This window comes from Macaca nemestrina, chromosome 14 (genome assembly GCF_043159975.1).
Source record: "Macaca nemestrina isolate mMacNem1 chromosome 14, mMacNem.hap1, whole genome shotgun sequence".
In the NCBI taxonomy this organism is placed as follows: Eukaryota; Metazoa; Chordata; class Mammalia; order Primates; family Cercopithecidae; genus Macaca; species Macaca nemestrina.
The window spans coordinates 52,457,051-52,481,795 of NC_092138.1; the positions used below are offsets into that span (position 1 = coordinate 52,457,051).

Below are 24,745 nucleotides of genomic sequence, written 5' to 3' on the forward strand. Positions count from 1 at the left end.
TCTATGCTTCAGTTCCTATATAGCTCTCTGGATAGATCACTCTCTTTGCAGGCTCAAGTGTCCTTTGAAAGGGATAGAAACCATCATCGTTTATTTTTGATATTAAAACAAATGCTTTTAAACTTTTTTTAGTATTAAATGTGGGAATAGCTCCAAGGGAAAAGAAGAGAGGAAAAGGAGAGAGGAGAGAACAGGAGAGAAAGATTATGTTAAGGCAATTATCTAATGTAATTTACAAAGCCTAGTTGACAGTATTTACTGTCAACTGTAATATACAGTTTCCTTCATCATTATATTAACTACTATATTAATATATTTTATTCGAGCAAACTGCGCTTGTATATCTTTATCACTATCAGTATAAAATTATTTTGAAGTATTGATTTTAACTCGCTTCCATTTGATGATGTATATATTTTAAGTGCAATTATCCTGTAGTTTTATTTCAGGGGGTTCTCCTTGTTAGATTTTGGTGTTCTGTCATCATGAGTTATATTGTGTAGCTTGACACAGTTTTTTATATTCTGAATCAGTGTGTTTGGCCTGGGAATTAAATGTTTCTTAAATTTAAGAAAATTCACAATTAAAAGAGCCTCAACCAAAGTATCTTTAGGAATTTTTAAAAATATTTTTTCCCAGTTCCTTCCATGAGATTATCAGGTTATATTCTCGAGTCTATTCAGACTTTTTCAGTTTTATCTTTTAGTCTAGTCTTTATTTTTGAGTAATATTGGTTTTCCCCAAAAACAGACCACTTCATTTATAATATCAAATGTGTTTTTAGAGAGTTGTTCTTTATTACCTAATATTTTTCCGGGTTGTTCTTTATCAATTTTAACAACATACTCTTAGTCCCAATTTTAGCTTATTTGATTATGAGATGTTTGAATTATTTTAAGCACTAATATAACTATTAATGTTCCATAAGTACTAGAAATACATACTAAAAGAGGCTTAGAAACAAGGTATTGTCGTAAGAGGTGGAAGGTCAATGGTCACATCAAAGATACAGCCTGCTTTAAGAACCTCTTTCCATCTCTTCCATCTGCCATCATTATTCACTTGTTTGCCTTCTCAAAATCAAAAGAAGGCTGCTTTTTCTTTGAAAATAATTTCTGAAGAAAGGGGATGTAGATAAAGTAAAAGTACTGTATCTCATTGGTCAGCTTGTGGCTTGCCTATTCATACCCATTATATAGTTTTAAAATTTTATTTTGAGAAAAAAATCTGAAATTTATAAAGTCGCAAAACCACTACAAATAATTTTTTAAGAGTAAATTTCTAACCTAATTTTACATAACTTTCTAGTAGAGTATATTTTCTACAAATAAGTTATCCTCCTATGAAATCCAATATAACAAACAAAAGCATGAAGTTAATACTGAACTATTAATAACATCTAATCCTCGGGTCTCATTCAGATTTCACCAGTTATCTTGCTTTTTGTTGTTTTTATAACTGAAGAGGTGGTCTCTTGCTGATATGTGAATGGATTCAGTTGCTGCTAGTTTGCTTAAAATTCTTATATTAAATTAGATAGGCCTATAATTTTCTTGTCTTCTGAAAGTCTGTGGTTTTTATATTATTGTAATGCTTATAAAGTGTATTTAAGGTATTTTCTACTAGAAGTTATATAGCATTGATATAAGTTATTATGAAAGTATTTTGAAAAACAAACTGGTTTAGGTTTATGGTTTCTTGGTGGGTAAATATTTCTATTCAAGTCTATTAAAGTTTCTAATTTATGAAGTCTAAATATCAGTTAAATTTTCTCATTTATATATCTATTGGTTTTTATTGGTTACATTGTTTTAGATATTTTTTCATTTTATATGCATTTTCAAATTTGCTTTAAATTGTTCATACACTTTGCTTAATATATTTGTTTGCAGTGTCTTTGCTGATACCCTTGGCATCTGACATTTTTCTCGTTCAATCTTTACAAAATTATTTATTATATCAGTCTTTTAAAGAACTTCCTTTTTGATCTTTTCTCTAGCCCTTTGCTCTATTTTGAATTAATTTATGTTTGTTATATATTTTCCTATCTCTATTTTTCTGAGTTACTGTCCCTCTCTCAGTAAATAGCAACTGTCCTCTGTCAAATGTTCAAACTCAAGACTTGAAATCATTTGTTTTATTTTCTCAAAACTCACATCTAATCCAGCAGAAATCCTGTCAGCTTTGTGTTCAAAATATTATAGATGGGATAACTTTACTTCTATGAATGATGGGATTTTGAAAGTCAGTCCTCCATTGAGGATAACTAAAAACAACCCTGATAAATGACCAAAGATATAAATATTTAAAAGCATCAGTGACTTCAACCCTGTTTTGTTGGAAATAATAAAACTACATCTCTTCTTTGGTTTAGATTTGTAGGAATCTTTTTCCATCCCTTCACTTTCAACCTATGTATATTCTTAAAGTTACAGTGAGTCTCTTGTAAGCAGGATATACTTAGGTCTTTTTTTTTTCTAATCCACTTAGCCTCTCTAAGATCCATTTATGTTTAAAGTAATTATTGATATGTAAGGACTTACTAGTGTCATTTTGCTAATTGTTTTCTGACTCATTTGTATTTCCCTTATTCCTTTCTTTGACCCAGGTTATTTTCCATTGTGATTTGATGATCTGCAGTGGTGTGTTTCAACTTCTTTCTCTATGTTTATTTACTTTGTGTGTGTGTATCTACTATAAGTTTTTACTTTGTGTTTACCAAGAGGTTTACAACACCTTGCAGTTATACCAGTCTATTTTAAGCTATAAATAACTTAACTTCAATTGCATGCAAAAACTTGACATTTTTGCTTCTTCTTCTACCTTCAAAGGTTATGATTTTAATATCACAATATTTATCTTTTTTGTGTGTTTATTAATAAAATATTAATGTTATTTTTAGCACTTTTATAAATTTTATATTGAAATTAAAAATGATTTATAAACCAACTTTACAGTATTAGAGTATTCTGAATTGACCTATATATTTACCTTTGCCAGGATATTTTACACTTTTACATGTTTTAATGTTAGTAATTAGGCTATCTACATATTCAATGAATTTCCATCAAAATTCCAATCACATTTTTCACATAAATAGAAAAAGCAATCCTAAATTCATATAGAACCACAAACAACCTCAAATAGCCAAAGCAAAATTAGATAAGATGTACAAAGCTGGAGACTTCATACTACCTGGTTTTAAAGTATATTATAAGGCTAGTAATCAAAACAGTGTAGTACTGGCATAAATACAGACACATAGACCAATGAAACATAACAGAAATCCCAGAACAGAATAAATTCACACACTTGTGGTCAACTAATCTTCAACAAGGCACCAAGAATACAAAATAAGCAAAGAATGGTCTATTTTTAAAATGGTGGTGGAAAAACTATATTCACGTGCAAAATAATGAAATTGTACCTTTACTTTAAAGCATACAAAAAAATTAGTACAAAAGAGACTGTAAAAAAAAAAAAAAAAAAAAAAAAACTAGATGAAAACAGGAGAAAAGCTCCTTAACATTGGTATTGGTAACATTTTAAAAAATATAACACCAAAAGCACAGGCAACAAAAACAAAAATTAAGTGGAATTATATCAAACTAAAAACTTTCCTTTTTTTTTTCTCTCTCTCTTTTGAAATGGAGTCTGACTCTGTCACCCAGGCTGAAGAGCAGTGGTGCAATCTCAGCTCACTGCAACCTCCACCTTCCAGGGTCAAGTAATTCTCATATCTCAGCCTCCCGAGTAGCTGGGATTACAGGTGCATGCCACGATGGCTGGCTAATTTTTGTATTTTTAGTACAGATAGGGTTTCACCATGTTGGCCAGGTTGGCCTTGAACTCCTGGCCTCAGGTGATCCACCCGCCTCAGCCTCCCGAAGTGCTGGGATTACAGGCATAAACCACCGCATCTGGCCCAAACTAAAATGTTGCTACAAAGTAAAGGAAATGATCAACTAAATGAAAAAGCAACCTATGGAATGGGAAAAATATTTGCAAACTATATATCTGGTAGGGGAATAGTGCCCAAAATATATAGTAAATTGATACAAATTAATAGTAAAAAAGCAAGTAACCAAATTTTAAAAATATACAAAATACCAGATTAGACATTTTTTCCAAAGAAGACACACAAATGGCCAAGAGGTACAAGAAAATGTGCTCAACATCACTAATCATCAGGGAAATGCAAATCAAAACCACAATGACATATTGCCTTACACCTGTTAGGATGGGTGTTATCAAAAAGTCAAATGATAACGTGTTGGCAATGGTGTGAAATAAAGAGAAGAGTTGTATACTGTTGGTAGGAATGTAAATTGGTACAACCGTAGTGGAAAACATTATGGAGGTTCCTCAAAAAACTGAAAATAAAACTGGCATATGATCCACCAATTCCACTTTTGGGTATATATCCAAAAGAAATTGAAATCAGTAGCTTGAAGAGATAGCTGCACTCCCATGTTCATTGCAGCATTATTCATAATGGCCAATATATGAAAACAACCTAAGTGTTGCTCTGTAGTTGACTGTATAAAGAATATATGGTGCATATATACAATGAAATATTACTTACCATAAGAGAAAAGGAAATTCTGTTGTTTGGGACATATGGTGAACCTAAAGGACATTATGCTAAGTGAAATAGGCCAGACACAGAAAGATAAGTACTGCATGATCTCACTTGATATGGAATATAAAGAAGTTAACTCACAGAAACAGAGTAAAATGGTGGTCTCCAATGGCTAGAAATTGAGGAAAATGAAGGAATTTTGTTCCAAGGGTACAAATTTTGGTTATAAGATGAATGAGTTCTGGAGATTTGATAGACTGCATAATGATTATAGTTAATAACAATGCACTGTAAACTTGAAATTTACTAAGAGAATAGATCTTAAGTGTTCTCACCACACACACAAAAGGTAATTATATGAGGTAATAGATACATTAATGAGCTTAAGTGTGGTAGTCACTTCACAATGTATACACGTATCAAAACATCACATGATACATCTTAAATATAAACAGATTTTACTTGTCAATATATATTTATTTGATAGGGAAAAATAAAAATAAAAAAAGATTCAGTGAACTGTGGAAGCAATGAGGACTATAGAGAAAGGAAATAAGTTTTTAGCTGTGAGCTGGGAATGTGCATCCCCTTGGGGTCATTCTAAACCCGAGTGCAGTTTTGGAATCTGAAATAGGACAAACCTACTGACAGACGGGATCCTTATGAAAGACAGAGAAACAAGAGGAATTTTTGATGGTCCCACAATGAAGAGTCCCAAAATTGGAGCAGTGGAGAATCATTCACAGAGACAATTTATCCTTCCATATTTTTTGTTAAATTTTGAAGCTGTGATAGATAGGAGGTAAAAACAACTAGCCAAAGCTTCAGAAAAGTAGAGCTGAATTTCTTGTAGTCTCACAGGCTTAAGGAACAAAAGACCCATTTAAAGAAGAATCAATCCATGGGAAAAACAGGGAGGAGAGTAAAGTTCTCCAAGGAGGGGTGAAGCAGCTGAAGATTTCCTACCATTTTTCCATGAGGATAGTTGCCGATCTGGACCTTAATAGAGGCTGAGAATCAGGGTCAGGACTTGCTAGATGGCTATTTACCAGGAACAAGAATTTATAAGAATTTGGATTCCCTGTATAAGATTAGGATGACAAACTACAATTAGGTTATTTTGCCCTGACTTTCGAATTCATGGAGTTGTAATAATAAAATATATATTCATTTGTGCCTGGCTTCTTTTGTGCAACCTAGTGTTTTAGAGATTTATTACGTTATTTACTGTATCAGCAGTTTGTTCTTTTTAATATCATTGTGCCGTGTTACTTTGTATGAATATACCACAATTTGTTTATCTATTATGCTGTTGGACATTTGCATTGTATCTAGGTGTTAGCTATTATGAATTAAGCTCTATTAGGGTATTGTACATATGCTTTGTGTTTATATGCACAGATTTATCTGAGTATGCACTGAGATGAATTACTGTGTGACACAGTAGTCTATGTTTTATTTCAGTAGATAATGTCAAAGAGTTTTCTAAAATGATCGTAAAAATGTTCCCTCCCACCAGCAAAATTCTCCACATTTTCACTGACACTTAGTATTCATTATTTTTTACTTAAGCATTCTGGCAAATGTGTAATTATAATCTTAGTTTGAATTTAATTTTCATTTTCCTGATAAGTAATGAGAGTAATGTAGTTGAGTTCCTTTTCATATACCTTTGGTTTGAATATGCTACTTTGTGAATTGCCTGATCATCTCTGCTATTTTAAAATTTGGATTGTTTGCCTTTTCCTGATTGTTTTGTAGGAGTGTATTATGCGATCTGGATATAAGCCTTTTACCAGATTCTTGTATTGTAAATATTTTTTCCAGTCTTTGGCTTGCTTATTCAATTCTTAATCATGATTTTGAGAAACAGAAGTTTTTAATTTTAATGTAATTCGGTTGATTTTTATATTTGTTGTCATTGCTTTTCCTGTTTAAGAAATCTTTGCCTAAACCTAAGTCAGGAATATATTCTGGTTTTTTTTTTCCACACAAGTTTGACTGCTTTAATTTTAGATTTAGATCTAAGATCAAATTCACATTTATATTTAAGAATGGTATGAAGTAAGTCTCAAGGTTCATAATTTTTCCATATAGAAAACCGGACATTCTAGTGTCACTTATAGAAAATTCTATCCTCTTTTGTACTAATTAGGTGACTATATTGGAGTGACTGTAAATATGTGGGTATATTTCTAGGTTTTCTTTTCTGTCCATTGGTCTATTTGTCTAACATTGCCCAATTAACTCCTCAATTGATGTAACTTTATCCTGTCTTGAAATTGGGAATATAAGACCTCTAATGTTGTTTTTGTTATTTAAGATTATCTTAGCTTTTTTGGGAACGTTTGTTTCTGTATAAGTTTTATGATCAGCTCATCAATCTACACCAAAAAAATTGCTGATATGTTGATTGCAACTATATTAAATTTATAGATCAATATTTAGTAATTTGGCATCTTAATATTGAACTTTCATAAGCTGTCTAATGGTTTAATTATTCTTTAGTTTCTCCAAATAACGTTTCAAAATTTTTAGAACAAAAGTCTTGTATGTCTTTTACTGCATCATTGCTATGTGAATTTTTATGAAATTATTAGTCATATTTTAAATTTTTATTTATAATTGTTTATTATTGGTATATACAAACACAAATAAATGTTCTGTATTAGCCTTGGATCCAACCAACTTCCTTAATCCATTTTTGAATTATAATGGTTTATAGATTATCTTGAATTTTCTACATACAATTATATTATATCATCTTAGAATAAAAATTTACTTTTTCTGCATTATCACAATAATCCTTTATAGAAAGTTGACTTTAAAACTCACTGTTCTAATAATAAATTATTCAGATTGTGAATTTGAAATCAGAGCCTTAGGTTTGGTGGGATTTTTGTTTGGTTTATATTTTGTTTGTTTGTTTTTTTTTGTCTTCCTGAGATACATTTTATGTCTACAGTTGGCTGGCTATTTGCAGTGAAGCTCCATACGTCCCACATTCATTCTTCAGAACAACTTGGGCAAGTTCTCATGGTGAAAGTAGAGGTGCAAAGGTAAACAAGTCCAATTATGTAAGTATGTGCGAAGTCTCTGTGTCCTGTTCACTAATAACACATGGTCAAAGCTTATTGCATAGTGAATCACAACATTAAGGGCTGAGTAAAATTTCCTGCCCAGACTTGGACAGTACTTGAAAGTTATATACGAAAAGAACAGATATAAAGAGGGGGAAAGAATTTGGGCTGAAATTCAATCTATCATACTTTTCCAACCTAATAGCTCATATTTCTTTTTGTTTGATGAGTTAGTTCATCAGTACAATGCTGATAGAAAGATTGATAGTAAACATTTATGTCTTGTTTCTATATGTAATATGAGGGATCTGGAGAACATTTTTGATGAATATAAAATTCTAAGTTTACAGTTTTCTTCTTTTAGCTCTTCAAGCATTTTTTCCTACTGTCTAATGAACAATCTGTATTAATTTTAGTTTCATTCCTGTCTTCATAAGTGTACCTATTCTCTCTTTTTCAAAATAAACTCTAATTTTAGAGCCATTTTAGATTTACAGAAAAATTATGAAGAGAGTACGGAGTTGCCATTACCCCCATAAATGCAGGTTTTCCTATTATAACATTTTACATTAGTGTGGTATATTTGTTACAATTCATTAAGCAATATTTATACATTACTATTAAATATGTGCATATTCTATTCTGATTTTGTTCATAATGTTCTTTTTTGTTCCAGGATTTAATCTGAATACCAAATTACTTTTGGTCATCATGTCTTCTTAAGCTCCTCTTGGCTGTGACACTCTCAGACAAGAATTTTGATAATCTTGTTTTTATAACTTTAACAGCTTTCTAGAGTACAGTCAGATATTTTCAAGGATGTCCCGCAATGAGAGTTGTGTGATGCTTTCCCATAATTAGACTGGGATGATGGGGATACATGGAGGGAAGGCACAGAAGTAAGGCGTGGAGGTAAAGCATTGTGGAAAAACTATTTTATCACAGTATGCCAAGTGTACATAACATTGTAGATGTAAACTGTGATTAGCTGGCTGAGGTAGCAATTGTCGGATTTCTTTACTGTTAAGTTATTCTTTTTTCTCCCTTTTCATACAGCACCATTTGGAAGCAAGTCACTATGCATAATTCACAATTGAGTAATAAAGATTTATGCTTCACCTCTTTGAAGGTAGAGTATCTACATATATCATTTGACATTCTTCTGTATTTACTCAGTCATTTATTCATATCAATACGGATTCATGGATAATAACATGGTAGTTTATACTTTGGCTTATAATACAATACCACTTTTTATTTTATTGTTCAGACGGTTCCAGCTTTGGACAATGGGAGCTCTTTCAGGTGACTCTTAGTCTCTTTGACATAATACGTCATTGTGTTTAGTATGTTTGTTTCACTTTTTAAACTTTTCTTCATTTTCAAACACTATAAGATGCTAAAAACTCATCTTGCATATTAACTGTCCAAATCTTAGAATTAGGTATTTCTCTAAGAAGCCCTGATTCCTTTTGTTGGTAGTGTGAGTCTTCCAACTTTGTTCTTCTCCATTATTAGGTTGACTATTTATTTTAGGTCTTGTATTTTCTCATATAAACTTTAGAACAATTTTTCTACTTTTTCCATTAAAGCTTTTAATATGTTAATTATAGTTAATTTTAATTCCCACTCTGATAATTCCATTATCAACTTTATATACTGCATCTGGTTTTGATCTTTTTTTGTCTTCAGAATCTGTTCTTGCCTTTTGCCATGTTTAAAGTCAGACATGATATATCAGGTAATAAAAACTGAGGTACACGTTTAGTGTAAAGTTTTTTGTTAATCGGGGTGCTTTAAACTGTATTTAATGTTTGATGGGTTATGCTTAATGTGTATGTGTCTGCAGGTGTCAGAGGTTTCAGACTCCTCCAGTGTCCTTATTTTTGTCTCACTGGTTGACCTGGGCTTCCCTCAGTATTCCTCCTCAAAGAATCTTTGTCTCACAATTCTTTTAGCTGAAATACAATGTTATTATTTTAGAGCCCTGCTTTTTTGGTGGTAAGTTGTGAAGGAGAGGAAGCATTCTAAAATATTAATATTAAATTTTGCTATTTTATTGGGCCAGTGCTCCTGGGCTCTGACCTTCACAAGTGTTTCTTAGATTCCTTCTTTCACTGTGCATGAAACAGGAAGGCTAAAGAGGGTTGGAGTGAGAGTAAGCCCATTCCTCCAAGTAGGATAAAGCTATGGCAAAGCTTTATCTTGTGGACAGTAGGCATTTGTAATAGAAGAATGCTGTTAGCTTATTTCTTTTCCCTTCTTCTGCTAGAGCCACAGAAGGATCTTTTTCAGATCTTCACTGTGAGGTCCTGGTAGGGTTCCCGGAGGTAAAACACACAATGTTCCACCTGCCCTTCCACGCCCCCTGCCCATTGCAGCCTCAGCAGTTTCTCACTCTTCAATCTCTGCAATCAGTCATCAACATTTCATCAAAATGATCAATTAAGTGTATTTATCAATTTGTGGCTCCAGTGGCTTTCACTCCAGGTAAGATTTGCACTGTGACTCTTTTTTTTTTTTTTTTTTTTTTTTTTTTTGAGACGGAGTCTCGCTCTGTCGCCCAGGCTGGAGTGCAGTGGCCGGATCTCAGCTCACTGCAAGCTCCGCCTCCCGGGTTTACGCCATTCTCCTGCCTCAGCCTCCCGAGTAGCTGGGACTACAGGCGCCCGCCACCTCGCCCGGCTAGTTTTTTGTATTTTTTTTAGTAGAGACGAGGTTTCACCGTGTTAACCAGGATGGTCTCGATCTTCTGACCTCGTGATTCGCCCGTCTCGGCCTCCCAAAGTGCTGGGATTACAGGCTTGAGCCACCGCGCCCGGCCTGCACTGTGACTCTTGATTCACCTGTCTCTCTACAGTTTGTGGTGATAAATTATCCTGCAAACTTGCTTCTCTAATGAGTCCGAGAAAACTCATTGATTTTCAGTTCATTTAGGTTTTTCTTTGGTGTAGGTATGAGAGTCACAACTTGCAAACTTCATGTAGGAGCTGAAGTCAGAAGTCTTTATTGCTCTAAAGATTTTGTAGCACTGTTTTCTAGCAATTTGATTATGGCACGACTTAATGTGGTTTTCACTGTGTTTATCCTCCTTGGAGTTTAGTAAAATTATTGAATAAGTAAGGTTGGAGTTTTATTTAAACTTGGAAACCATAGATGTTATTTTCTTCAAAAATTTTATGCTTCTCTTCCCTTTTTCTTGTATTCTAAAGACCCATATGTTAGACCACCTGATATTACACACACTTGAAGCTCTGTACAATTTTTTCATTCTTTTTTTCTTATATTTGCAGTATCTATTCAAATGTTAAATGTATCCAGTAAATTTATTTTGCTTTTTTTTCCACTCTAGAAGTTCTACTTTGTCCTTTTAAAATAATTTTTATTTTCCTTTATTATTTTCTTGTATAATTTTACAGTTTGAGCACATTAAACATATAATATTTGTTTTAAAGTCTGTCTGTGATAATTTCATTGTTTGATTTTCTACTGGATAAGGCTCACATATTTCTGTTTCTTTTCATCATTATACCTATTTTACGGGAATCGCAATATTTTTAATGTATGTTGCTGTGTGTTAGGTCTGTTGTCTTCCTTTAAAATGTTGGATTTTGTACAGGCATGCAGCTGTTACTTGTGGATCAATTTGATTACTTCCAGGCTTATTTTAAAGCCTTTTAGAAGAGCTCATTTGGAATAGTTCTTACTCTGGGGATGGGTAATCCCTATTACCATACCATAGTTCTTTTCTGGTTTCTACTGAATGTATTGAGTGATCAGCAAATGTTCACTCTGGCTTTCCAGAGCTCAGATGGCTCACAGCACTATGCAAGCTCAGAAGTTTTTAGCTTTCTGCTTACTAGGGGTCATTTTATTACTCTTAAAGTTCCACCTCATCAATGCATAGATTAGTATTCAAGGGAATCCCTATACAGATTTCTAGGGCTTGTTTCCTTAGTAATTCCCTCTTCTCTACAGCATCTCCCCAGTTTTTAGTCATTTCACGCTCCCTCAAATCTGATCCCTGTTTTCTCAACTCAACAAATCCACTGTGCTCTATCTGTCATCCATTTAATATAATGGTTAAGCATGGTTAAGAATTTGCCTCTAGATATAAAGCTAGTGGGATCCTGGGGCTCACCCTGCTTGTGTGGCTTCTCTCAGTGACTACAGTCTCCTGCTGCTTGCTGTCCAAATTCTAAAAAAAAAAAAAAATGTCCTATATTTGTTCAGCTTTTTAATTGTTTTGGTGGGAAGGTAAATTCAACCATTTTACTTCATAATGCCCACAAACTAATTTTTACTTTATGTGCTGCTGAAGTGAACACTCTAGAAGCTAATTTTAAAATCAAGCTTAAGTAAAAATAAAGTAATTGTTGACCATCAGCTAAATATTTCTTCACTATATGAGGTTCTATCTTAAAGGCGATTTTCTCCCTAAGGTAAGAAATGAGATTATGAAGAAAAGTGAGTGGTTGTAATCTCTTTTCTTTTTCCTTTTTAAATATGGTCTCTCAAATTTAAACAATATCTCTTCACTTTGATATGAAAAATAAGGACATTAGATCCTTTACCTCATGCCCTTATTTATTCCATTTTATATGTTTTATAACATTAACTTTGATTATATAGCCACAACTTAAGAAATTATCTTGTATCTGTTCTCTATTTAAATGGAATCACATGTCATCTACAATAATTTTATCATGGCTTTCTGTTCCACTATTATTTTGACTTCTTATTTACCTTTTATTTAGCTCAAATTTGTCAGTCCTAGGGTTTTGTTTTGTTGTTTATAAGAAGGATTCATGCTGTATTACTCATTATTCATCATTTTTCATATATATATATATACACATATATATATATACACACATATATATATATATATAGTTGAGCATCTACAACTTTATCCTTACACCAGAATGAGGTTTGAGCTGGGTATAATATTGGATCACAATTGGTTTTCTTTAGAACTTGGTAAATTCTGCTTTTTCATTTTACATTAATGGTTTCTATGGTGATGCCAATCTTATTTATCCCTTGGTTAATTAATTTCTTTTTAACAGCAGCTTAACTAAACCTCTTGATGTTGTGTGTCTGATTTTACTTTTTTTTTTTGAATACTGTACTTTTGATTTACAGATATAGTTCTTCACTGTAGGAGAACTTATCATTAGTATTTAAATGTATCCGCAATTTCATTTGATGACTTTTCTACTTAAAACATAACTATTTTCATTAGGCTTATCTAATTCTGGATTTATCAGGTTCCCTCTGAATGGCCTAATTGATTTGCCTTCTTTATCTTCATTGGTTAGAGTTATTCCAATCTTTTTCTCTATGATGAGTTCCCAATTTCAGAAGTAACTAAAGTTTTGGCTGTGTTTATTGGTCAGTTTGAGATTATTGTTCTTTAGTGATTATCTATGTTTTTGCAAGTCTGCAATCTCAATTAAATATACCTTTCAATCCTATGCTTAAAGTCTAAGCTTACTAAATTAGTCATACCAAATTGTTCTACATTTTGAAGTGATTGGGTATAACTCTTGATTCGTGAATATTTTCTTCAGCGCTGTGCACTTTGTCTACCTTTTGCATACTATGCTCTATTTGTTCTTTTTTGATACTTATGAAGCAGAATTGCCACACCATTTTTTTTTCTTATATTGCTCACTTTTGGGCAGTAGTTTTCACATTCTCTCTTCTCTGAGGCAGTATTGTTGAATTTCTACCTTTGGTCACACTTTTCTTTACATCTCTCAAGAGAGATATAAAAACATTTCCTTGAAATAAACATTAAATTTTAGGTTATTTTGTGCAATATTTCCCCTTCTATAGACTAATGGTGGTGGACTGTAGAAAGACTTTACCAAGAAAAGATGAGTTGAAATGTAAGCATTTATTTTTAGAACATCTTAAATCCATTCTAATTGTTTTTGTTTGTTTTGTTTATTAATGTCCTGTATCAGGATTTAGTTCATCTAGTCTGGGGGGAAAATCCCATAACTGTGAGAGAACATTTTCAAGTCATCAGTGATTTCTGTAGCTTAGACTTAAGTCTTAAACTTAAGTCTAAGACTATAGTTTTGTCAAGGAAACATAGTCCCATGGTTTACTTCTCCCCCTTCTCTAACTCTCTCCATCTTTCAGAACTATTCCTTTATATAATTATGTTAAACATATAAAAAGACTGGTTTTCTGAAAATGGCACTTGATTGTGAAACAAGAGTTCTAATTTGAAAACCTGCTTTTGACACTAGCTATGTGACCTGCAGCAAATTTCATTCTCGTCTGGAAAATTTTTGCACAGGAAGGTGGTGAGAGTAAAGTGATTTGAACAATATGCTTTCCACAGTTTAATTTAGCTGTAGTATTCCATAACTGTGAATTTCTGGACCTCCTGAGCAATGGCTAAATATAAAGTTGGCTCTATAAAAATTTATGTGGGTAAAAAATTTGCAAAGAAGTAAATATAATATTCATATGTATTATCTGCACGTATAGGTGTCTGAGTACGTTCAGATACCCTGTAGCAGCCTTAAATATTGGAGTTTTTATTCATATAGATATAGAGACAAAATTAAGTGGGAAACTAAGGAATTATCTGATAATTTAGTCTCGCTAATAGTTTTACCTTAAATGTAAGCAAATGGGCTTTGGAGAATATTACTATGTAAAAAAACCACTTGAGTTTCCATGTTTACACAAAGTTGATGACTACAAATAAGCTAATAGACAATGTTTGGTTAGGATAAGGAGCAAGCCAAACTACTTCATAGTCAGATAATTTTTGCCTTGATTGACATCTGTATACCTCTTTCTCGGCATTGTGCTTCAGGTTTTAAAATGGATTTCTCTTTTTACTAGCCTACTGCTTTAGAGTGATGGACACTATGTTGTAAATGAATCCTTTGTGTGGGTTCTTTTCAGTTACCTTGAAAAAAGCTGCACTTTACTTTGCATTTAGGAATAATAAAAAGAGGGATTTGGGAACTTGCTTTTATCATTTGGTAGTGGCATCATACAATATTCCCAGTCTGATCATGCATGAGTGACTTAAGTGGAAGATTTATTATGGGGAATATTTTCCTTACTTAAAACACTCTATTCTTACAGCAAAAGAGTAAGATATGGTTCTATTTATAAACAACTGAAGCATAATATCTGCAATACATCATGTAAAGGTATAATCACTGTCAAAGTGCCAAGGTACCATCACAGAAAGTGACTGCTGTAATTGACAGAGATGGTGATCAGGCTCCAGAACCATTTGCCGATTGCATATTCATGATTCCACTTTGTAATATGCTACAGTTCCTCTGTGAGTTATTCTAAATGGATGTTTAAACATCACTAGACTGACACTATGTATTTTGAAATTTGCAAGTCTAATCTTTAACACCTTTCTTTCTGCTTTGTCTCAGAATGTCTAACTCATGAAATTGGAACTTAGCTAAGGGCCTGAATAGGAGGTTTGTATGTATCTGCCGTTGTCACAGTACAGTCAGATAAATTCAGCTCTTTTTTTTGAATTCAGTCCTTAAATTCTTTTTGCAACCTTAAAGTAAACATTGGCAGTCAGTTAAAACTAACTTCTAAATGCAATGGTTCTCTTATCAGCCCCTTTACATGGCAAATTTTATTTTCTTTTATTTTTGAGACAGAGTCTCGCTCTGTTGCCCAGGCTGCAGTGCAGAAGCACGATCTCGACTCACTGCAATCTCCCCCTCCTAGGTTCAAGCTACATGGCAAATTTTTTAGTCTCTCACTGAAAGATGCTTATGTAGCTGTGAGTAATAATTTTCTTAAATATCATGTACCTCGTAGAATCATCTCTAGTGTTTTAAACCTATGTGCCATGCAGTGTTTCCCCTCATTTTGACAAATTGATTTTGGAATGTATTGAGAAGATCTATAAATTATCCTCAAATAAATAGAATTTTTACTTCAAAACTTAAACATATCAGCTCTTCCATGGAAATAAAATGCAAATAGTAGACAGAATAAAATATAATATGTCCCAATACTGAACTTTAGGTTTAATTTATTTTCTTCACTATGGTGAGAAAACAGACTGCATTTATAAAGAAGTTCGTAAATAATACAAAAAACCTCTTTAGTACGCTGTAGTAGAGGCAAAGAGGAGATGTGGAAAGCCAACAATGCATTTCATGGCATTCAAAGGAAATGGGAATTAAGTTTTGTGTTTTTTCTAAATTAGTGTATATTCAAAAGTTCATTCATGTTACCAATTTAATGTAATACATTGCAGTTCAGGTTGGTTAATAAGTTTCAAAAGTAATATAAATTAAAATAAACACATACTTCTATTAGTTTCAAATTTTGATGTAGTATTTCACAAGTGCTTTAAATCTCTAAGAATGCACATAAAAATACATTCGTTGTTTAAATATATATTTTATTAAAATATGATGTAACTATATAAAAGTATAAAGTATAAAATGATATATACAAAAGAGTATAAATCAAGAAGGCACAGCTCAGTGAATCTTCATAAAGTGCATAAAACCAATAAAACCATAACACTATGTATTTTTTAATTATTTTATAAAATAAGTTATCTGACTCAAGAAACTAAGGATAAAGGAATATTCTAAGTAAGTCTGTTTTTCCAGATTCCTTTCACTTAGCATGACAGTCAAGAAATCAGGTTGAAATCTTCTCCAGGCTAATTTTAGAGTAAAAGGATGATACTTCTCTAGGTCATTTGTCTGTGAGAGACCTGGACTTAAACCAAGCCAATAGGCTCTTCTGTCTGGCAGTCTGGCAAAGCTATGTTGATAGAAGCAATTACAGGTGAGTCATGTTAACCTTAATGAAACTCGAGGGATAATCCTGAAACCCAAATTATAGTTTAATTTCTACAGTTACAATTAATCTCCCCAATTAGGTGGACATCTTAATGTTCATATTTTCCTCCATAGCCGTATGCAGATGCTGCTTTCTTGTCTTTATCTTTATACGCCATATGCACCTGAAAACTTCTATAATTATTTCAAAAGCACTGAACTCCGTCTTTTGCTGGAAAGACTATTTCCAAATTATTTGAATCAGAAGAAAACATTTGGAAAAATTCGTTTATGAAAGCAAGTTGATACCATCGGGAGGAAACTTCTCTTTCATTTCGTTTCTAGGACCTATTGCTATTTTTTGTTCATTTATTCATCCAAGAAACTTTTATTACATAGCCTTTATTTGCCTAGCATCATATCAGATATGAATAAAATTTTAATAATGGCAGAGTATTTGATCTTATGGAGCTTGTAGCCTCTGTAAAGGTGTTGTGAAGGTTTCCGTTCATCCATTTACTCAACAAATAATCACTGAGTTTCTGTTATGTGCCAGGCAAATTACAGGCATTTTGAATAAGACATTGAACAAAACAGACAAAATTCTTTTTTTAGAGCTTAGATTACAACAAAGGAGACTGATTATAAGCAAAGTATACAAATAAGCATGCAATGTGATATGCTGATTATATGTTTGGTTTTAATTAATTATTTCACTAGATCCAAGCCTCTTTTAGTGTGACATTGCACAACAGTTGAATCTGAACTAGTTTTTAAAGCTTGTTTTGGAAAATATAATGTGATTAAAGTGACAGTGTGGTGTTTCCAAAGTAGGCCTCAAGAAGTCTTGTAGAGACTGGGAAGGATAGTGGGGAGGGAGGGAAAAGTCAAGATTGTTGGTGGGTACAAAAATATAGTTAGAAAGAATGAATAAGATTTAGTATTTTATAGCACAACAGAGTGACTATAGTCAACAATAATTTAGTGTATATTTTAACATAACTAGAAGATTGGTATTGAAATGTTCTTAATACAAAAAGTAAATACTTGAGGTGATGAATACCCCAATTAATGTGATGATTATTATATATTGTATGCCTATATCAGAACATCATATGTACTCCATGAAAGTATACACCTACTATGTACCCATAGAAATCAAAAATTAAATTAAAAAATATATATATGAATTATTCATACAAAAAAAAGCTTTGCACATTTCTACTCTTTCTGAATGCTACCTCTGCCGTAAGACCTAGCTGTAAGGTCTTCTGGACAGTTTGGTCATTCTGTCCAGAATGACCCAACCCCTCAGTAGACCTCAGATAATGTGAATTTAACTAAGATCACTGAGTTAATACTAATCATTTTTATATACCATTAAGGCTTTGTGATTATTTGTTATGCAGAATTATTAGGGCAATATATAACTGGACACATATAGAACATAAACAATGAAGATTTCACAGGAGAAAAAAGTAAATCAAAACATAACAGTCAAAACAATAGTAAAGGAGAAGAATAAAGTTGGAGGACTGACACCACCCAACTGCATGGCTTACTATAAAACCTCAGTAATCAAGACAGTGTTGTATTGGCAAAATAATAGACAAATAAATCAATGGAACAGAATACAGAGCCTAGAAATAAACCCACATATGTACAGATAATTATTCTTTGACAAAGGAACAAAGGCAATGCATTGGAGAAAAGATAGTGTTTTCAAAAATGGTGCCACAGGACATTCACATGCAAAAAAAAAAAAAAGAATCTAGACACAGACATTATGCCTTTCACGAAAATTAACTCAAAATTTATCACAGAATTGAAATTAAAACAAACACAAAACTATAAATCTCCTATAAATTAATATAGGAGAAAATCTATATGACCTTGGGTTATGAGATGACTCTTTGGATGTAACACCAAAGGCACAATCCATGAAAGAATTGGTAAACTTGATTTCAGTAAAATTAAAAATCTTTCTTTGCTCTGTGAAAGATACTGTCAAGAGAATGAAAAGATAATGCACAGACTGGGAGAAAAGATTTGCAAAAGACATATCTGATAAAGGACTGATAAGATATACAAAAAGCTCTGAAACTCAACAATAAGAACATTTTTAAAATGGGCCAAAGACAAACAGATACTTCACCAAAGAAGATATACAGATGGCAAATAAGCATATAAAAGATGCTCCACATTATGTGTAAGTAAGGAAATGCAAATTATAACAACTGTGAGATGCCTCCACAGACCTATTAAAATGGCCAAAATCCAGAACACTGACAACACCAACTGCTGGCAATGATGTGGAGCAACAAGAACTCTCAATAGTTGGTGAGAATGCAAAATGGTGAGCTACTTTGAAAGCTAGTTTAGCAGTTTCTTCCAAAACTAAACATACTCTTATCATACGATCTAACAATCACACTGCTTGATATTTACCCAAAGAAACTGAAAACTTATGTCCACACAAAAGCTTGCACACAGATGTTTATAGCAGCTTTATTTATAATTGCCAAAACCTAGAAGCAACCCAGATGTCCTTCAGTAGACAAAAAGATAAATAAACTGTGTTACATCCAGACAATAGAATATTATTCAGAGCTAAAAAGAAATGAGCTGTCAAACCATGAAAAGACATAAAGGGAATGAAAATACATATTACTAAGTGAAAGAAGCCAATTTGAAAAGCTGCACACTGTATGATTTCAACCGTATGACATTCTGGAAAAGGCAAAACTATGGAGACATTAAAAAGATCAGTGGCGTCAAGTAGTTGAGGCAGGGAAGGATGAATAGGCAGAGCACACAGATTTTTAGGTCAGTGAAAATTCTCAGAATGATATAATAGTGGACACATGTTATTAATACATTTGTTGAAACCCATAGAATGCATAGCATTTTCTCCACAGAGGTGAGACTTTGACTATATTTTTAAAAATAATTACATATTCTTCATGCAAATATGTATTTGAACCGTGCTGAGGGAATGCATTTCAAACTCAGCTTGGAATACAATGTAGAACATTCAAAGGGTTACAAATTGTTCTGGATGTTTGAAGTATGCAATTATGAGGATAGATGGAGATTGGAGGAAATAACAGAACTTAGCCTTGGAGTACAGGTTAGCGAACATCCAAAATCTGAAATGCTCCAAAATCTGAAGCTTCTCTTTTGTTTTACTTGTATTTGAGTTTCAGGGGTACATGTGCAGCTTTGTTATATAGGTAAACTTGTATCATGGGGATTTGATGGACAGATTATTTTGTCACACAGATACTAAGCCAGTAGTTACTTTTCCTAATCCTTTCTCTCCTCCCATCCTCCCACTTCTGGTAGGCCCAAATGTGTGGTGTTCTCTCTGTGTCCATTTAGCTCCCCCTTATAAATGAGAACTTGTGGTATTTGGTTTTCTGTTCCTGTGTTAGTTTGCTAAGGATAATGGCCTCCAGCTTCATCCATGTTCTTGCAAAGGACATGATCTCATTCTTTTTATGACTGCATAGTATACCATGACATATATGTACCACATTTTCTTTATTTAGTCTTCCATTGATGGGCATTTAGGTTGATCCCATGTCTTTACAATTGTGAATAGTGCTGCAGTGAGCATACACATGTCTTTATGATAGAATCATTTATATTCCTTTGGGTATATACCCAGTAATGGAATTGCTATGTTGAATGGTAGTTCTGTTTTTAACTTTTCAAGGAATTGCCACACTGCTTTTCACAATGGTTGAACTAATTTACACTCCCACCAACAGTGTATAAGAATTCCCTTTTCTCTACAACCTTGCCAGTATCTGTAATTACTTGACTTTTTCATAATAGTCATTCTGACTGGTGTGAGATAGTATCTCATCGTGGTTTTTATTTGCATTTCTCTAATAATCAGTCATATTGAGCTTTTCTCATATGCTTGTTGGCCACATGTATGTCTTCTTTTGAAGGTGTTCACATTCTTTGTCCACTTTTTAATGGGGTGGTTTGTTTTTTGCTTGAATGTTTAAGTTTCTTAAAGATACTGGATATTAGGCCTTTGTCAGATGCATAGGTTGCAAATACTTTCTCCCATTCTATAGGTTATTTGGTTACTCTTTTGGTAGTTTGCTATGCAGAAGCTCTTTAGTTTAATGAGATGCCAAAAGTTTTTGCTTTTGTTGCAATTGCTTTTCACATTTTTGTCATGAAATCTTTGCTCATTCCTATGTCTAGAATGGTATTGCCTAAGTTTTCTTCCAGGTATTTGATAGTTTTAGGTTTTACATTTAAGTTTTTAATCCATCTTGAGTTGTTTTTTCTATGGTGTAAGGAAGGGGTCCGGTTTCCATTTTCTTCATATCACTAGCCAATTATCCCAGCACCATTTATTGACTAGGGAGCCTTTCTCCATTGCTTGTTTTTGTCAGCTTTGTTGAAGATCAGATGGTTTTAGATGTGTGGCCTTATTTCTGGGCTCTCCATTCTGTTCCATTTGTTTATGTTTCTGTTTTTATATCAGTACCATGCTGTTTTGGTTACTGTAGCCCTGTAGTAGAGTTTGAAGTTGGGTAGTTTTATGACTCCTGCTTTGCTCTTCTTTTCTTAGGATTGCCTTGGCTAGGGCTCTCTTTGGGTTCCATATGAATTTTGAAATAGTATTTTTCTGGTTCTGTGAAGCATGTCATTGGTAGTACAATAAAAGTAGCATTGAATCTGTAAATTGCGTTGAGCATATAGCCATTTAAATATTAATTCTTCCTATCCATGAGTATGGAATGTTTTTACATTTGTTTGTGTCATCTCTGATTTCCTTGAGCAGTGTTTTGTAGTTCTCATTGTAGAGATCTTTCACCTTTCTGGTTAGCTCTATTCCTAGGTATTTTATTCTTCTTGTCACAATTGTGATGGGATTACATTCCTAGTTTGGCCCTTGTTTGGCTGTTCTTGGTTTATTGGAATGCTAGTGATTTTTGTACACTGATTTTGTATTCTGAAACTTTGCTGAAGTTGTTTTCCAGCTTAAGGAGCTTTGGGGGTGAAACTGTGGGGTTTTCTAGATATAGAATCATGTCATCTGCAAACGGGGGTAGTTTGACTTCCTCTCTTCCTATTGGGATGCCCTTTCTTTCTTTTGGCCGATTGCTCTGGTAAGGATTTCCAGTAATATTTTGAAAAGGGGTGGTAAGAGAGAGAATCCTTGTCTTGTAGTTGTGTTCAAGGGGAATGCCTCCAGGTTTTGCCTATTCAGTTTTATGTTTATTTTGAGGTATGCTCCTTTAATACATAGTGTGTTGAGAGTTTTTAACAAAGGATGGTAAATTTTATTAAAAGTCTTCTCTTTAATGAGATGATGATGTGGTTTTTGTCTTTAGTTCTGCTTAAAGGATAGATCACTTTTATTGATTTGTGTATGTTGAACCAATCTTGCATTCCAGGGATAAAGCCTACTTGTTCGTGGTGGATTAGCTTTTTGATATGCTGCTCAGTTTGGTTTGCTAGTATTTTGTCAAGAATTTTTGCATCAATGTTTATTGAGGATATTCGTCTGAAGTTTTTTGTGTGTTGTGTCTCTGCCAGGTTTGGTATCAGGATGATACTGGACTCATAGTATGAGTTGGAGAGAAGTGCCTCCTCCTCAGTTTTTGGAATAGTTTTAGTAGGTATTGTACCAACTCTTCTTTGTACATCTGGTAGAATTCAGCTGTGAATTCATCTGGTTCTGGTCATTTTTTGGTTGGTAGGCTATTTATTATTGATTCAATTTTGGAACTTGTTATTGGTTTGTGTAGGGATTCAATTTCTTCTTGGTTCAGCCTTAGGAGGGTGTAGTATCCAGGAATTTTTTCATTTCTTCTAGAATTCTAGTTTGTGTGAATAGAGGTGTTCATAATAGTCTTTGATGGTTGGTTTTAGTTCTGTGGGGTCAGTAGGAATATCCCTTTTGTCATTTCTGATTGTGTTTACTTGGAAATTCTCTCATTTCTTTTTTATTAGTCTAGCTAGCTGGTCTATCTTACTATTTTTTCCAAAAAACATCTCTTGGATTCATTGATCTTTCTAATTTTTTGTGTGTCTCAGTCTCCTTCATTTCAGCTCTGCCTTTGGTTATTTCTTGTCTTCTGCTAGCTTTTTGGTTGGTTTTCTCTTTCTTCTGTGGTTCTTTTAGTTGTGATGTTAAGTTGTCAATTAGACCTTTCTAACTTTTTGATGTGGGTGTTTAGTGCTACAAATTATCCTCTTTACACTGCTTTAGTTGTGTGTCCCAGAGATTCTGGTATGTTGTATCTTTATTCTCATTAGTTTCAAAAAACTTCTTGGTTTCTGCCTTAATTTCATTATTTACCTAAAAGTAATTCAGGAGCAGATTGTTTAATTTTCATGCACTGTATGGTTTTGAGTGATTTTCTTTGTCTTGAATTTTATTTTTATTGTGCTGTGGTCTGAGAGAATGGTTGGTATGATTTTGGTTCTTTTGCATTAATGAGGATTATTTCATGTCTGATTGTGTGACTGATAAAATCTGAAGGTTTCTGAGCACTAACATGATGCTCAAAGGAAATGCTCATTGGAGCATTTTGTGTTTTAGATTTTTGAATTAGGGATGTTGAACCAGTAAGTACAATGCAAATATTCCAAAATTCAAAAGAATCCAAAATCTTAAAAACTTCTTGTTGCAAGCATTTGGAATAAGAGATACTTAACTTGTATCTGTGGTGATACTGAAGTTAGATAATGAAGAACATTGTAAACCATTTTAAAGAATTATAAATATTATAGTACCTAATGGGGAGAAAGAGGAAGATTTTGAACACAAGAGTGACACTCTGAGTTGTATTTAATAGTGTGGAGCGTGGACACAGGAGTAAGTGAAACTTGAGACATGAGACACATTGAGAGGCTATTTCAAGACTCTTAATATGGAATAATGGATATGTAGACATTATCCATAGGAAGGAATGTATTTACTCATGAATTTTAAGGCTATATTTGTTTTTAACCTCTTACTGAGTATACTTTCCCTAACTCAGCTCTAGACTTATGGGTCTCTCTACTTTTCCTCAATATGGGAGATATGTCCCTAATTCAGAGTCTTTATATAGGCTGTAAATCCTAATACCCATGTGGCCTATACTCTCTCCTCCATTAAAGTATTTCTTACATCTTATCTTCTCATTAAGTCTTACCTTAGGTCTTAAATTAAAGTTGTACACCACCATTTCCTACTATGGTAGTTTCCAGTACTTTTTCAAAACATTCTATTTTGCAACTCTAAAAAACTATGCACATTCCTCTGTTAGCATGTGACTTCAAGTGCCTCACTGTAAGAGAAACAAATATTCTTGTGCCAGTGATAGTGGATTTGGCGATGTATCTTACTTTGGACAATGGACTGCAGAAAGACATAATGTATATCATATTCTAGGTTAATCTTTGAATATTCCTCTGAAATATTCAGTTTTTATTTTTTTTAACTCTGCCATTCGTATAGCATGGATGCTAAAATAAAGAAGACATGTAGAGAAGAACAGCAAACTAGAGCTGTTATGATCTAATTAGTTATGAGAGAGAAATAAAACTTTATTCTTATATCCATTTGTTTTACTAAAATATAAAGAGATGTACATTGACTGATGTAGAAGTACGTTTCTTTCATAAGAAAAATCCTACAATACATGGAATCAAATGTGGTCTTGAGTAAGCTCCTGTTGAACACTCAAATTATGGAAAGTCATGTTATCCTGTGACAGAACATTCAGTAAAACAGTCACTGTAGTATCTAGTACAGAAAATTTAGTAAAACTGTCACTTGTCATATGTCACCTAAGGAAGATACTAAGTTGATGATTACTGGGCTTCACATAGTTTCTGTCAGCTACATCTGATTGGGTATTTAAAAAACAAAAACTCAGAAAACAATTAACTGGCCAGTAAGCATGCTGAAAGGGAAAAGAGAATCCAAAAATTTCGGTAGCTACAGTATGGAAAGATGCAAGTCTCATAATAAAAAGGTAAGAAGAAGTCAAGAAATGCTTTAAGAAACCATGACAAATTAAGACAACCTTAAAGCAAAAGCCAACTTCAGGGCATGCCAATCTTATTATTTGCTATAGCCTCTGAATAATTTCAGTGGATTCATGATAAATCCTTTCAATTGGCTAAAATGTCTTAGTGAAAATAAAGTAATGGTGAGGTTCTTTCACATTATCCTTATAAATTAAACATAATGAGAATGAAATTTATAGAACATATCTTTAAAATACTCTATATTTTTTGATATG

The 24,745-nt window shown here is 33.0% G+C and overlaps 2 long non-coding RNA genes across 2 annotated transcripts in view; one reads left to right on the top strand and one right to left on the bottom strand.

The window, feature by feature from the left end:
• The window catches only part of LOC105498408 (uncharacterized), an 869,015-nt gene that overhangs the window by 157,239 nt on the left and 687,031 nt on the right, over positions 1-24,745 (bottom strand). The window lies entirely within an intron of this gene.
• The window catches only part of LOC139358146 (uncharacterized), a 66,588-nt gene that overhangs the window by 41,626 nt on the left and 217 nt on the right, over positions 1-24,745 (top strand). Inside the window, exons 4-6 of the long non-coding RNA XR_011612637.1 lie at positions 7,548-7,659; positions 8,451-8,574; positions 8,719-8,791. This is a non-coding gene — a long non-coding RNA (uncharacterized lncRNA). The remainder of the gene's footprint in view (positions 1-7,547; positions 7,660-8,450; positions 8,575-8,718; positions 8,792-24,745) is intronic.